Consider the following 5,676-nt stretch of genomic DNA (forward strand, 5'->3'; position numbering starts at 1 on the left):
TTGATATGTATACCCAGGGCACGGTTGATACTGATAGACTGGCTGCTGCACAACAAGACTGAATTGGTATTGTCCCTGGTACATTTGATAAGTAAATTGGGGTTGACCTGTGATAACCGTACTTGAACCAGGTTGTCGTACAGGCATCTGAACCGAAGTTTGAATTGTGGATCCAGACCGAGGTAAAGATGTCTGAGGATTTGATACAGGAACAGTAGAAACCGGAGCTGTCGATACTCCAGAAGTAGGTGGGCTAGATTGAACAGATGTTGCAGCAGCCATTTGAGGCAGAGTACAAGGCGTACTAGGCCCAGGCTGAGGAACTACCGAAGGTACAGAAGTTTGAATAGTAGATCGGAAAGGTTGTTGGGGTGAACCAGAAACTAAGGGTTGTCCAGTTTGAGATGACAACTGTACATTTAGTTGCAAGACCTATTGAGTTTGCGATGGATCCCACACTAAGTTCATTCCGGGGTACGGAACCATAACAGGTTAAGAATATTGAGGACCATAACCAGGTTGAGGGTAGGGTTGATAATTTAGAGGTACATTTCTAGTTCCTTGAACATATGATTGACCAGAAGGTGGTTGGAAACCTTGGTTTGAGTACTAACCTTGGGGTTGATAACCCTGAGGCACGTACTGATACTGGGGTTGACCTTGAGGTACATATTGATACTGGGGTTGACCTTTAGGTAGATATTGAGTTTGGGGTTGACCTTGAGGAACGTACTATCCCGTAGGTATGTACTATCCTTGAGGTTGCCCCCTAGGTGCAAATTAGGTACCTTGAGGTTGCCCCCTAGGTGCAAATTAGGTACCTTGAGGTTGCCCCCTAGGCGATAATTGAGGATTTTGTGGCTGCCCCCCTGGCGGTAACTGGCCACCTTGAGGTTGAGGATTAGGAATAGTACCTGACATCATGAGAATATCTTCTACTCTCAATGGCTTAGTACCATTATTTCCAGTTAATAACCCTTGTTCAATGGGTTGAGGAGATGCTCCCGAAAAAGTACCAGTAAGTGACTGATACCCAGTGGGAATAGAAGGACCGTCGTACAAAAAGGATTCTTGAGATTGAGAAAACATGGACGACTATCTTGAAATATTTAATGGAGGATAATAACCTCTAGGTGTTTAGTTTTCTAAAAATTTAGTCAATGAAAGATACCAAGCACTGCTCCTAGGTGGACTGTAAAATATTGATTCAAACTCCCTAAGTTCTATAACAGGTTGATTTTCAGGGATAGGGATGCCTACTTCTTCTTCCGGAGAGAAATTTCTTCAATAGCGATAAGTCCAGAAGGAAGATTTTGGGTAATTATTCTTTCTACCCTGGGTGAACCAGGACCACTAGAAGTTGGAGAGGTAAATCTCAATGTCAGAGTAGTAGCAAATTCACTTTCAGGTTCAGATATTTCAGGTTCCTCACCTATATCACTAGTAGATGAAAAGCTACCAGTAATTTTGGAAACAGACACAGATTGTGGATTATAATCTGCTACTAAAGCTTGAAAATCAGGATGTACCACCAAAGAAGACTCTCCTTCTTTAGGTGACCCAACTCTATTGTCTCTAGGAGTGATGAGGGCTCTCAACCCTTCAGACTGGCTTGGTGAAAACTCAGGAGGTTGGCCCTGAAGTCTACGGGACTTCCTCAGTAATTCAACCATGATTAAATATTTCAACTACTTCACACACAAACAAAGTAAAATCTAAATGAAAACCACCTAAAGCCTCTAAAGAACCAAATAAATTTGAATGACATGCCTAAACAATATAGGATATCAAACCACACACAAATAACAACTTTCCATACTAAAAACACTAATTGGTGATGAAATCCAACGTCGCAGAATTCAATACAGAAATGGCGGTTGGAACAGTTACCCTGGCAACCTGCTTAATGAATAGACTGGCACAAGTTCCTCCACTAAACGGTCTCGAGTGAAGAGAACCCCCCAGAAAATCCAAGTGAGTCTAGCCGACGTCTGCTCCAGGTATAGTTGGATCTTCCCACCACTATCACCTTAGGAAGAATCCTATAGAATATGGTCACTATGGTTACCAACGGACACAAATATACCTGGGGGAACAGTCTACGATCCGATACGCATGCAAGGGCAGAGTTACAAGCTCAATCCCCTTGAAGGCTCCTTGACATAATCCAAGGTTTGCCAACAAGTGACCCCAGGCTCCTCGACAATGGTTAGTTTGAGGTTTATCGTTTTTAATACATGAATATCTGGCATCATTCTCAATGAGGAAGGATTGATTCCCACACTGGTTCGGACATGATCTCGTGCTTCTCCTTTAAGAGGAGCTCTCCCATAGCATAGATGCAACAATTGGATTTTTCTCGTACTGCAAGATACAACTACTTGTTTATTTTGCTGTCTTGGAGAGTTAATTACTCCATACTCCAAGACACTAGCCTAAGCTATGTTGGTGTATTAGAGTCCTAGAAATAAAAATATTACTAGATAGATTTTACTTTAAGCGTTATTTTTATTGGTTTTTGTTTAATTCAAGAGGTGTGGAGATGAACTTCTGGTGTGAAGAATCGACTCAAAATCACTAAAAAATGCACCTAAGATGATTAAGCAATCTTTTCCCTTCCATGAACTTTTAGCTAGGAAAGAGTTTGAGAATGCAAATTCTTGTAAACACAAATCTTTCTTAACCAACAAATTAAAAGAAGAGTTTTTTGTCTTTTCCAATGCACTCAAAATGAGACAACTACTTATTTTCACAAAAAATTCCCTTTTCTTTAAAAACACTCAAATACTACAAAAACGAACTTTTTCCAAAAGAGATATTTTATTTTTATAAAACACTCAAAACTATGGAAATAACTAATCTTGAGATCTATAAACTATAAAAAACTATTTGAAGTCAAAGCTTGCAAGATGTCTTTTTCAAGGATGTTTTACTTAGCTATAAGCAAACTAAGGACTAATTTGTCCAGAATCACAAATCAGTCAACAAAAAACCAATTTTTTGTAGGAATTTACAGGGTAAGTTCCTCAGACAGAACACCAAAAGGACACCGATCACAAACAGATCACAGATCAATACACCAGTATTTTGACGTGGTTAAAACCCTGAAAGAGGGAAACAATCCATGGCCTGAGTCAATGTGGCAACTTCAGACAATTTATTAATAAAAGAATGAAAATTTACATATGCTTTTCTCATAGACGGATTACCCTACAAATGACCCTCCATGCTCTTTAAATAGAGACCATGGACCAATCGGGTGTTAATCCATGGATGAAGTGTCGGTAATACTGAGGAGAGAATGAACCGTCGGATCACTACATATCGTGACCGTTAGATTGTAAGTTACAAAATGTACATAGTAAAGAAACACACTTTACCTATCTCTATACCTAACTCTATACTAGACCAAGTTGTACTTAACTATTTCCTATGTGTCGGAATATCCTAACATCCCCCCTTAAGAACAACTTGGGATAGGATTGAAGGATTTACAAATATGACACAATAGGAGAAGGAAGGAGGCACTAGAGCCTATTCCCCCCTTAGTGAAAGCTTCCTGAACTCCAACCATAAATCAAAGTTTAGTGAACTTCGCCTCTGTGAGAGCCTTTGTAAAGATGTCTGCAACTTGATCATCGGTTGAACAATATTGCACTTCAAGAACATGGTCATGTATGAGCTTTCTGATGAAGTGCATGTGCAGTTCAATGTGTTTGCTATGTTGATGTTGGACTGGACCTTTCCATAGTTGAATGGCACTTTGATTACCACACCAAAGTGTAATTAGATGCTGCTGCTGAAAGCCAAACTCTGACAGGATCTAACGAAGCCACAAGGCTTCCTTACTAGCTTCTACGACACCACGATACTCTACTTCTGCTGAAGAAAGAGAAATGGCACCTTGTTTCTTGCAAGCCCATGTAATAAGTCCTGAACCAAGAGTGAACACATAACCTGCAGTAGACTTCCAATCATCAGGGTCACCAACCCAATTGGAATCAGTGAAACCAACCAATAGGGGAGATGCTTCGGCACTGTAATGAATCCAAAACTGAACTGTACCTCGAACATAACGAAGTATTCTTTTAGCTTCTTTTCAATGACTTTCACGTGGGTTTTGCATAAACCGAGCAACAAGGCCAACAACAAAGGAAAGGTCAGGACGAATATGGGTTAGATACAAAATTTTTGCTACAAGTTGACGGTATAAGGTGGCATCAACTTCAGGAGCAGTACAAGTGACTGAAAGTTTGACTCCAGAATGAAAGGGAGAATGGGCTGGCTTACAGTCTTCCATGTGAAAATGGAGTATAATATCACAGGCATACTTGGATTGGGAAAGGGAAATACCTTCCTTGGATTGCAAGACTTGAAGACAAAGAAAATAATGTAAATGTCCTAAGTTTGTCATTTCAAACTTCCTTTCAAGGCTATACTTTACATGTTTTATAAGGTTGGGATCACTACCAGTCAGGATAAGATCATCAACATAAAGAACAAGAATGATAAGGGACTTGCCCACTTTCTTGGTGTAGACAGTATTGTCAGAATGACACCTAGAAAAGCCATTTTCTAAAAGAAAGTTATCCATTTTGCCATACCAAGCTGGAGGAGCTTGCTTGATACCATAAAGATATTTCTTAAGCCGACATAGAAGGTTGGAGTCTGTTTGTATAAAGCCAATAGGTTGTTCCATATAGATTTCTTCATGTAAGTCCCCATGCAAGAAGACGGATTTAACATCCATCTGGTGGACTTCCCATTTGAAAGAGGCAGCAAGGGAAAGAACAAGGCGGATAGAGTTCATTTTGGAAACAGGGGAGAAGGTTTCAGTATAGTCAATGCCTTCAACTTGTGAAAAACCTTTAGCAACAAGATGAGCTTTATGTTTATCAATTTTCCCATCTGGTCCATACTTGGTTCTGTAAACCCATTTGCATCTAACAAGTTTTCGTCCCTTTGGTAGAGGAACAAGATCCCATGTATCATTTTCCAATAATGAATGATATTCTTCATTCATAGCTACTTCCCAGTCTGGATGGCCTGAAGCTTCTGCAAAGGTGTCAGGATCATAATTCACTGAAGCTTGAGGCAGTAAGGAAGAGGCTCTCTCGAACTGAGAACGTGTACATCATTGATCTGTAGGATCACCGGCAAGGTCACCTGCTACATCTCAAGTAGCACAGACCCATTTTGGAAGCTGAGGAGCTAAAGGAGGATCCTGAGAAGCTGGGGGAGGATTTTCATCCTCGCTTTCATCATGTGAAGAAGAAATATTTTCAAAAGTAGAAGAGATAGCCCACATCCGCCGAACTAGGCTCGCAGGCCGATATGTTTTCAGCAATCTTTACATCTCTTCTAATGATAACATTTTTGGACTTAAGTGGAATAAGTCTATATCCTTTGACATATTCAGAATATCCAACAAAAATACATTTTTCACTCTTAGGTTCTAAAGCTTTATGTTTCTCATCTGGAATATGGGCCCATGCTTCACTTCCAAAAACACCAAAGTGACTTACATCTGGTTTGATTGAGCTCCATGCTTCTTCTGGAGTGATATTCTTTAAAACCTTAGTAGGAGTGCAATTTATTATGTAATTTGCACAGTTAATTGCTTCTGCCCAATAATTAAGACTACGTCCTTTAGATTGAAGCATACAATTAGCCATT

This window comes from Pinus tabuliformis, chromosome J (genome assembly GCF_031772625.1).
Source record: "Pinus tabuliformis cultivar Carrire ecotype Pingquan chromosome J, CPIR1, whole genome shotgun sequence".
In the NCBI taxonomy this organism is placed as follows: domain Eukaryota; kingdom Viridiplantae; phylum Streptophyta; class Pinopsida; order Pinales; family Pinaceae; genus Pinus; species Pinus tabuliformis.